We start from the raw sequence: 11,417 nt of genomic DNA on the forward strand, positions 1-11,417 counted from the left end.
AACCTTGAATTCTAACCTCTATCTTGTCGATCATCGGTTGAAAAACTACACTCCTGACCCTACCTTTAATCAAAGGAACTCCCAGGTAATTGAACGTAGATGTTGCTCTAGGAATTCCAAGTATCCTCTCGATTTGACGCACCCTATTAGAAGGGAGTTTGGAGGAGAAATGGAATCAACTTTTCCTTTGATTAACTTTCTGACCTAAGGCTTCTTGATAATTGGCCAAGCAATTTGTAGCAGCTCTAATAGAGGCTTGACCTCCATTGAGGAAGAGGACCGTGTCTTCAACGTACAGGAGATGTGACACTTGTTTGCAGCCCTATTTGAGCTTAAAGGGCTTACACGTGCTACTGGTCACCAGGTTCAAGAATCCTCTGCTGAGAACTTCTGCTGCAATAATGAAGAGGCTAGGGGAAAGAGGATCCCATGACATAATCCTTTAGAAGACTTGAAGAATCCCGCTCCCTCATGGTATATGAGGACTGTGAACCAGTTGTTATTCTAACATTTCTCTACCATTGATAATCAGGAGGAGCAAAAACCAAAACGAGCCAACACCTGTTTGAGGAAGACCCATTCCAATCAATCATATACGCCTTTTGTTGAGGGTTAAATATTGTATATTAGACCCCATTTATTACTTGGTTTTATGAACATGATAATGCTTAATGTCCTATTTTAATCATGTCTGTGATGCAAGGTGAATTTAAGAGCTTGGATTGAAAAGGATGCTAAAAGCATAGATTTAACGCTCAAGAATCACCAAGCTAAAGGTTGAATCTTAGAAGATTGAAAATGAAGAATTCACATGCCAAAGATCTGACAAAACCAAGTGAGGAATGAAGAGAATTGAAGACTTGAAGTGAAGAAAAGGAACCCTAAAAATCTCTTAAGGGGGAACTCCACTTTACATTTTCCATAGGATATGGCATCGCTTCAAACACTAGGGCCAAGCTATGTGCCATCCATGATGACCTTGTTCACTGCCTCCAGCACGACTTGAAGAATATCATTGTTAAATCAGACTCACTTTTGGTGGTGCACTTCTTGTCGGGCATCACTTAACCGGGGTGGAAATGGAGGTATTGGCTTGATAGAATTCGGAATCTTAGTCGTAACTGCCATGTAAAGTTTATTCATGTTTGTAGAGAAGGCAATGGGCCGGCGGATGGGATGGCCAATTTGGGCAGCAAAAATCAAGGTTCGGCCTTATTTTCTTCCCTAGCTGACCTCCCTCAGGCGGTTAGGGGCCTCTTGTTCCTCGTAAGAGTGGGGTTAGGGGCAACCAGGAAGAGATTTCAGAGGTAGCTCTCTTCCTGCGGTTTCTGGTTGAAGGCTCGTGTTTGTTGACTTGGGTTTTCCTTCCTCCCCTGGGGGTGCTTGGGGGTCCTTTTTTGTTTGGACCCTTGGAGTGTTTCCTTTTCCTTAGTTCTAGCTACTGTTTGTTGCACATGATAGGTGTGGCTTGCCCCTTTTTGTTGGGCCCCACATGAAGAGATGTAAATATTTTGTGATTAATGAAATCGAGGCATATGACCTCTAAAAAAAAAAGGATCCCTAAAAATCTGCTTGCTTCGATTAGTCTAAGCCCTCCTTCGACCAGTCTAACGCTCCAGCTCGACTAGTCGAAGAATCCTCAACTTGAACTTCAGCAACAAAATCCTCTAATTTCCCATCATCCTCGACTAGTGAAAGGTTTTCCTCAACTCGTCTAAGGTTACGCAGACAGCACACGGACTGCGTAAATTTGAGGCAGTTTTTAGATTTTTCCAACTCGGTGTGAAAGTTGGAGTTGGAAAACTATAAATAGAATTCCCTAGGATGTTCCTAGGCATCTTTTAGGGTTTGAGGAGTGGAGAAAAAGCATGGAGAAGCCGTTGCCAAAAGTTTCTTTTTTCCTTTTCCTTAGTTGTTTTTATGCTTTTCTTAAGCGATTTTAGTTCAATCATGTTTATGGTTGGCTAAACCTCTTACCTAGGGCTAAGAGGTGAAGCTTATAGCGTGATGGAATGTTTCTTTTATTTTGATTCATGTTGAACCTTCTTTGATTATAGTTTGATTTTAAAGGAATACTTTCAGTTCTTAATGGTTTATTGTGACTCAAATTATAGTAGATTGCAATAGCTTTGAGTATTTTCTTTTCTTGATTTTGGGATTATGGGATTAGTAAATCCTATTGTTAGTCATCGTCTCATGGGCATGGTTCGGTGATAGAATGTCTTCCAATTATCACAATTCTCCTCCATTGAGAATTAAGTCAAGAAAAGTTTAGATTGAACGTAATTATATATCTTCCAATTGGATAGGATAGGACTTTAATTCTAATCGTGTGACTTGAATCAAGTAAGAGGGCTCCCTGATCTCTATAAGTGGATCCTTGGAAACCCTAGTTACCACCTTTGAATTTGTTAGTTTTAATCACTTTAATCACAATTACTCTCTCAATTAATTCAGATTTAGATTCACATCTTCATCTAGTTCTAGTTCTAGTTCTAGTTAAATTCAGAATACACACGAGATTAGTCCCTATAGATTCGACCTCGGTCTCACCAAGATTATTACTACATTGCAACCTTACACTTGGGGTTGTGAACAAGTTTTTGACGCTGTTGACAGGGACTAACAGTTATGTTTTTCTAAGATTAACTAGTGTTAGAATTAGGCTAAGATTGAGATTTGTTTACTTTCTATTTTTAGGTTAGGATCTTTCTGATTTATGTTTAGAAACTATTTTACTTTTTAATTCTAGGTTTAGAACTTTCCTAATAAGTTTTTAAGAACTAGGTTGTTTTTTTTATAGAAACTTTCCTTTCTAGTTTTAGAAACTAACTCATCTTTCTAATTCTATGTTTAGAAACTTTCTTATTTCTTTTTAGAAACTAATTCACTTTCATTTTTCTTTTGTAGGATCTTAACATAGAACTTTTTAATTTGGTAACTTCTTTCTAATTCTTTCTCTTTCTATTATAGATTTCTATTTCCTTTTTTTTTCTTTCTAGGTTTAGGTTAGATTTTGAAATTAAGGGCTGAGAGTGTTTCATGCACAAGTGGGTCCGTGACAACACTTAAAGTTTTTTGAGTGAAGGAGGATTAGTTGATGGGTTGTTTATCCATCAAAGGGTTAGACACCACTCAAGTTCCTCAGAGTTAATTGAGGTTATGGCTACAAATCAACCTATAAATCAGCTGCAACTTCGACTTATGGAAGTTCAGGATGAGAATGAGGTGCACCATGCACCCTCGCATTGTACTTTACGAGATTACTTACAACAGGCGGGGGGTGAACACCCCTTATTGTATGGTTTTTCTAGGAAACATAGGAAACATGAATATCATGCCTGGAGTGATCCAACTCCTTCCAAAGTTCCTTAGACTTGAATCTGAAAGTCCATACCTGCACTTGCAAGAGTTTGAAAAGGTTATAGCCACTTTATACTTTCATAACGTGTCAGAGGACACGGTCATGCTGAAACTCTTTCCTTTCTCCTTAAAAGAGAAAGCTAAGATGAGGTTGCACTCACTACGTCCGCGATCTATTGGCACATGGAATTACATGATGAAGGATTTCATAAAAAAATTCTTTCCATACCATAAGACAAACACCATCAGGAAGTCGATCATGAACTTTGCTCAAAAGGAAGATGAAACATTCTTCAAATGTTGGGAGCGGTTCAAGGATCTCGTCAGTTCATGCCCACAACACGGTTTTGAAACATGGCCTATAATAACTTTCTTCCATGATGGACTGACATCTTCCATGCGCCAATTCGTTGAGACGATGTGCAATAGGGAATTCATGAACAAGAATGTCGATGAGGTGTGAGATTACTTTGACAACTCGTTAAAACTGCACAATCATGGGACATCATCCCAAAACCTAGCACCACATCTAAGCCTACTTAAGCAAGGGAGAGAGGTGGGATGTACTTGCTGAAAGAGGATGATGACATAAATGTTAAAGTGGCCAGTCTCATAAGGAAGGTCGAAGCCATGGAAGTTAATAAGGATAAGGCTAAGTTGTTTGTGGTCTATGCTTGCAACATACTTACAACTGAAAATTTCCAAATGATACCTACTTTTCAAGAGGCACTGAATGAGCAATCGAATACCGTAAACAACTACTAAAGACCTTTTAATGGACTCATCTCTAGCACATACAATCCTAGTTGGAGAAATCATCCGAACTTTATAGTTGGAGGAATGAACAAACTGCTACTCCTCAAGGAATCCCTAACCAATTCTTGAATCAAGGGAAACCTGAAGAGGATCTGGTCTGGAAACATATTCAAAACCAAGAGCTTATCACTCAGAGTATATTGCAAACCCTTCAAGACCTTTCAAAGGCCATACAAGGGTGTGAGACAAACAATTCAATTGGAAAAAAAATGATTCTTCCAGCCCAACCTTTCCCTAATCCTAAATCGCAATACCAAATAAGAGATTCAAGCTCTTCAAATCAAATGGAGCAAGTTAAGTCTATCACCACTCTTGGAAGTGGTAAGATAATTGACAAATCTATTCTGGTAAGGGTTGAAAAGTCTAAGGACTCGAAAGTAGATGAAACTGATTGACCTAACAACACTCCACAAGAGTTAGAACCGGAACTCCAAAGCAAGCCGATTACACCATTCCCCCAATGGTTGATTGCACCAAAATCTCTCTCTAACTCTCAGGACATTTTAGAGGTATTGAAACAAGTGAAGGTCAATATTCCTTTATTGGATGCGGTTAAACAAATACCTTCATATGCCAAAATTTTGAAAGACTTATGTACGACCAAAAGACGGCAAAATATTCAAAAAAAATCTTTTTAATTGAAAAAGTGAGTGTCATCTTAAAGAAAGATGTGCCATAGAAATACAAAGATCCTGGTAGCCCAATCATTACTTGTGTAATTGAAAATTACCACATTGAGCATGCGCTTCTAGATTTAGGAGCAAGCGTAAATCTGATTCCTTACTCGATTTACGAATAACTAGGGTTGGTTAAATTGAAACTCACCTGAACCATATTACAACTGGCTGATTGCTTAGTTTGTGTACTAAGAGGGATAATTAAAGATGTGTTGGTCCAGGTTGACAAATTCTACTACCCAGTAGATTTTATCATCCTGGATACTTAACCTACATGAGCATTCAAATTCCAGTCATTCTTGGTTGCCCATTTCTTACCACATTAAATGCAATCATTAATTGTAGCAATAGAGTCATGAGTTTATCTTTTAAAAATATGACATTGGAGTTGAATATCTTTTTCAATATAGGTAAATAGTTAAAGGATGATGACGATGTCCACGATGTTAACTTAATTGATTCTTTTGTGGAGGATAGAACTCTGATGACCTTGTCCTTTGACCCTTTAGAGACGTGCTTGTCCAACTCCCATGATTTTGAGGATGATCTGATCAGGGAGATGAGGACCATGTTGGATACTGTGCTGGTACTTGAAGTTAACCGGTGGAGGCCACAATTTGAAAAATTACCCCAAATTGTGTAGGACCCGTATCCTAGACCATACCGTTCATTAGGCTTCCGCGGTCTTTCCGGTTGAATTTCGTCAACCTTCAACCCTTAATCGGCATTTGCACGTGACCCTGCGTCACACGCCATCAACCTAAATTGACTCAAACCGAGATTTGTACCCTTGCGACCGCGCCGTCGCCGCGGTTTCGATGCCGCATCTCGCGCGTCGATCCGATACTCTGGTCAGGAGATGTGGGCCAGTGTTCGGTGCGAGGAAATCGCCGTGCTTGCAAATTCTGAGAGAATCTCTATAATATGTCACATCAATCAATCAATCAATCAATCCCATCATGTCAAGTACATGTCAAGTACACATCACCTTTGACTCTTTCCTAAGCAACCCCAAAGTCAAAAAGTTATTACACAAGCCCATACTTTTCTTACACCAAGCAACCCCAAAGTCAAAAAGCTTATTACATATCCATCACCCACCACATCCATCACCCATCTCCCACTTTCTCTCTTTACAACCCTCTCTCTCTCTCATTTTCATTTCTCAAACTCTCTTTCCCAAGTAAGAAAACACCACACGTCCAAGTTCTTTCTCCTCTAAGAGAGCTTTGTGTATGGCCCACTTCCTACCCTCTCATCTCCCATCCCAACCATCCAAACTCCATCTCCTCCGTTGGAATCGAAGCTAAGGAGCAAAGGAAGCATAGGGAGCAAGAAGGAATGGTGGGTGATCTTGGATCTCCATTACTTTGTCTTTTTGTGATGTAAGGGCCCACTTATGGTGGGACCCACCTTGATGTAGGCTTTGTATCAAAGAGGGGCCCATAGTGGCAGTGCCCCTCCATCTTCACTGATCTCTCTCTCTCTCTCTCTCTCTCTCTCTCTCTCTCTCTCTCTCTCCCTCTCTTTCTATGATTATGGACCACCTATAATGTGTGTATTTTATCCATGCCATCTAAATAGTGGGTCACCTTGATTCCCTTTAGGGGCTTGCATGACCGGGTGATCACATAGGCCCAGGTGAAAGGGAAACACAAATATTAGCCTGATCCAAGACAGGTGATCCATGTGGGACCCACCTTGATGGGGCATGCCACACCGTCTGTCAGTGGAGGTGGCTAACAGTGAAGTGTTAACTAACAGTGGGTGTGGACTGATGTGGGTGTGCTAACAGTGGAGGTGTGCATTGATAGTGGGAGTGCTAGCAAGGGAAGTGTGGACTGACATGGGACCATGGGACCCATCCACGCCGTCCATCCTTTTAGATGGGCCACACTACGGTGTATGTACCTTATCCAGACCGTCCACCACCCCTGGATCGTGGGACCCACGTCTGTGTGGGGCCCTCCCTGACACACCCAGACTTATAGCTCCAGTGGTAGACTAAGTGAAAGATACCTCCTTTCAACGCTGAGGTCTTGGTATGGATTCCCTAGTAGGGTGGCTGACGGTGAAGTGTGATGGTCAGTGGGCCCGTGGGACCCATCCACACCGTCCATTCATTTGGAGTGGGCCACACCATCCTGTGCGTGTGGGACCTCCACCGTCCCTAGACGGTGGGACCCACCCCACATGTGGGGCCTCCCTTAAATGCATGTGACCGTCCAGGCCGTCCAGGGCCTGGACGTTGTCGATTGTTTATATATATATATATATATATAATATTAATATATTATACTATATTGATATAATATATAATATAATATATTATATAGTATATTATAATATAAATAACATTATATTACATGTTGTGGTGGGCCTTACGTGCGACCCACAATTGCAGCAGCTATAGTGTATATGTATTATATATATATATATATATATATATATATATATATATATATATATATATATATATATATATTATATCATCTCATATAATATAATATAATATATATCTCTACGCGGCTGAAATAATATTTTTAATATTATATATATATATATATATATATATATATATATATATATATATATATATATATATATATATATATATATATATATATATATCTTATATATTACATGATGGTGGGGTCCGTGAGACCCACCTCTCCTTTATTTTAGGCAGCAGTGCTGCACGTGCTGTAGCTATACAGCTGCTCTCTGGACATCAGCAGCCCGCAGGCCACCTTTGATGTATATTTTGTATCCCACGTCATCCATCTGACGGTGGGACCCACTCCGTATGTATGTGCTCCACCCCTGTGGTGTGGCCCCCAATGATGTATGTGCTCTATCTACACCGTCCACTGTTTGGACGGTGGGGCCCACCATGATGCATGTGTTGTATCCATGCCATCCAACCATTTGTGAGTCATTTTACAGCATGGGAAAATGGGTGAGTCTGAGCTAAAGTTCAAGTGGACCCCACCATTTGCAATAGTAATGGGGTACAATGGCATCCACCATTTAAAACTTCTTAGGAGCCACTGTGGTTCCCACTCAAGTTGATATCTGTTTTCATTTCACCTATCTTTATGTTAACTTATGAATAGTTCGGATCTCTCAAATATACATAAGGGTGGGCCCGATTTGATATACATGAAGCCCATTGGTGTGACCTATTTGATGTACGTGAAGCCCGTTGGTGTGGCCCATATAGTGTGCCATATGTGATGTGGCCTACTTGACATAAGAGGCCTATTGAGATGTATTCGAGGTCCTGGTGTGAGGCCCACCTATTGTGTGTATTCGAGGCCCGATGTGATGTATGTTGGCCTGTATGACGAGGCCTATCTGACATAAATGAGGCCCATCATGATTGTACGTGAGGCCATGGGCCCACTATATGTTTAGCCGTATGTAGGCCACCCCCTTGGGAGCAATGTTGGTTTGACATCCACATTGATGGGCAATGATGGTTAGATGTCCTCATTGTGACCTTCCCTTAGGCCTTGTTAGGCCCATTCTTTTTATGAGTTAACCCAAATAAGTGGGGGCCACTCGCTGTAGATGGATGACTTCGTGCTATCGGATTTGATATAACCACGGTCGGGTGTCGACCCTTATACTATGGTTGATCGGCTGATTATCTATGAACCTCGCTTTGTTTATCTGCTTATTATCGATACTAATTTTGAGTATGTGACAACATAACATCATAATATATGCCCATACGCATCATCTGCATGCTTGTGATAAGATGAGTGATTGATCATAGCACATGCCATTGGGCATATTGTTATGGGACTCCCTGAAAAAGGGAGATGCCCACATGAGCATGTGGTACACGCATGATTACTGTATGACTAGATATCATGATTCATGCATCTCGCATTGTGTGACATGTATTCTGTATATCCTAACGACATCAGGGCCATAGCTGCCACAAGCATATCGTGGTTTGTAGGATTAAATACCGGTAGTCTTGTTCTACATGGGGTGCTATAGATATTCCTGAGTGAAAGTCCATAAACCCTTATGGTACAAGGAGGTTGCTCCAACGTCTAGACCGAGTGGGTGCATAAGCATCGAGTGCCGATTACCAGGAGGCTGCACTTTTCATTGTGTCATGGTCGGTTGGAAGTGGGTGCGGCCTTACCCGCCCGAGAGGAGGGGGCAAAGCTAGGCTGAGTTTGACCAGCTCAAGGAATGGGTCCATTATCGACGAGCCGAGCCCGATATGAGCCCGATATTGGCAGGCGGATAGTGAGGTCTCTTCCACTCGCCTTATTGTGCGCGATGGGGCAGCAATCTGGTTTGGAGTGTACTAGACCCCTGTGATATTCCATATTTGAACTATATTGATATGTGGACTCAGATGAGGGTTTGTATGCTTGAGTTGCATCTTGCATCGCATGGCCTTGGTATGGCCGACATCATTCATGCCTTGCATCACATGGCCTTGGTATGGCCGACATCATTCATGCCTTGCATCGCATAGCCTTGGTACGGCTAATGGTATTCATGGATTCATTAGCATATTCTACATTACTCTGATACCGCATAATTGTATTACTACCTTGTGCACACACTTACACCACCCTCTAAGCTTTCCATAAGCTTATGCATGACCATTACGTGCAGGTGACGTTGGATCGCAGCAGCGCTGAGGCAGGAGCGCATAGCAGATCATCTTGGAGCTTTTTGTCCATTATCATTGTATTTCCATTTATGCTCATTGTACTTGTAAAGTTTTTGATCATAGTGAAAATGTGAAGTAATTGGTTGTTGTTTGTGGGTTATGCCTTTGGTTATGCTTATTACGAATCAAACTGATGTTGAAATCCTCCTCATAACATCCCAGGATCGGAAACTGGCAAATGGGCACTGGGAGCCGAGAATGGCTTTCTATGGAGGCATCGGTGCCGGATTCAGTGATTGAGAAGTTTATGAGCCCAGTTTCTGAGTTTGGGGCGTGATAAATTGATGTAATGCCTCTACTGTTTAACCTTGAGGCATTGAAGCTTGACCTAAAACGTTTGCCCTCTGATTTGAAATATGTCCATTTAGGTCAAGATGAGACATACTCGACAGTGATTTCATCCCAACTTGAGCAAGAACAAGAGAGTATGTCATATCTACTCTCATTGAGCATAATGGAGCCCTTAGATGGTCGATTGCAGACCTCAAGGGAATTGACCCTTCGATTTGTATTCAGCGCATTTATAATGCGAAGATCTCTCGGCAACCACAACGTAGATTAAATCCAAATATGAAGGAAGTGGTTAAGGTCGAGGTTCTTAAGCTTTTGGATGTAAGTATCATATACCCGATATCCGATAGTCAATGGGTGAGTCCAACTCAGGTGGTTCCTAAGAAGTCCGGAATCACCATCATAGTCAATGCCAATTATGAACTTATGCCAATTAGAGTTACTACTAGTTGGAGAATGTGCATTGATGACAAGAAGTTAAATATTGTCATGAGGAAGGACTACTTCTCTTTGCCCTTCATTAATTAAATCTTGGAAAGGCTAGCTGGTCACTCGTACCATTATTTCCTTGACGGGTATTCGAGCTACAACTAGATAGAGATAGCCCCCGAAGATCAAGAAAAAGACAACATTCACATGTCCCTTTGGCACCTTTGCTTACCAAAGGATGTCATTAGGACGATGTAATGCCCTCGCCACTTTTTAGTGATGCATGATGAATATTTTTTTGACATGGTGGGGCAATATTTAGAAGTCTTCATGAACGACTTTTCTGTCTTTGGTCCATCCTTCAGCGATTGTTTGAAGAATCTTAAATGTGTGCTGAAGCGATGTGAGGAAAAAATTTTGGTACTAAATTGGGAGAAGTACCATTTAATGGTTTGTAAGGGAATTGTCCTTGGACAAATCATCTTGTCTAAGGAAATTGAGGTAGATAAGGCTAAGATTGATTTTATCTCTAACTTACCTCCACCTAAGAACATGCGAGACGTGCGAGCCTTCTTAGGACACGTCGGTTTTTACAGGAGATTCATAAAAGACTTTAGTCACCTCTCTCGTCCTTTATGCAATCTACTTCAAAAGGATGCACCATACGAGTGGACTAAGCAATGCCAGGAAGCTTTTACTAAGCTCAAGGGCATGTTAACTACTACACCTATCATGCAGCCACCTGACTAAAGCCTTCCTTATAAACTAATGTGCGACGCATCTGATTATGCTCTTAGGGCTGTTTTAGGCTAGAGAAAAGAAAAGAAACCCTACATTATTCATTACCTAAGTAGAACTCTAAATCCTGCCCAAGTGAACATTCTACTACGGAAAATGAACTCTTAGCCATAGTGTTCGCTTTGGACAAATTTGGGTCCTACTTGATCGGATTCATGATCATCATTTACACAGATCATGCGGCGCTCAAGTATCTTTTTTCTAAGAATGATGTTAAGCCCCACCTGATAAGATGGATCCTCCTATTCCAAGAATTTAAATTAGAAATAAAGGATAAAGAGAGAGTAAAAAATGTAGTGGTTGACTATCTTTCCTGCCTTAATCTCTCTGATTCTCTT

The 11,417-nt window shown here is 41.0% G+C and overlaps 1 non-coding gene across 1 annotated transcript; it reads right to left on the bottom strand.

Annotated features, from left to right (window-relative positions):
• Positions 1-3,604: 3,604 nt before the first annotated feature.
• On the bottom strand, positions 3,605-3,711 carry LOC131257097 (small nucleolar RNA R71). Its single transcript, XR_009177116.1, has one exon. It is a non-coding gene; the product is annotated as a small nucleolar RNA R71 (small nucleolar RNA).
• Between the last annotated feature and the right edge of the window lie 7,706 nt (positions 3,712-11,417).

The sequence above is a fragment of the Magnolia sinica genome, chromosome 9 (genome assembly GCF_029962835.1).
Source record: "Magnolia sinica isolate HGM2019 chromosome 9, MsV1, whole genome shotgun sequence".
Taxonomy (NCBI): Eukaryota; Viridiplantae; Streptophyta; class Magnoliopsida; order Magnoliales; family Magnoliaceae; genus Magnolia; species Magnolia sinica.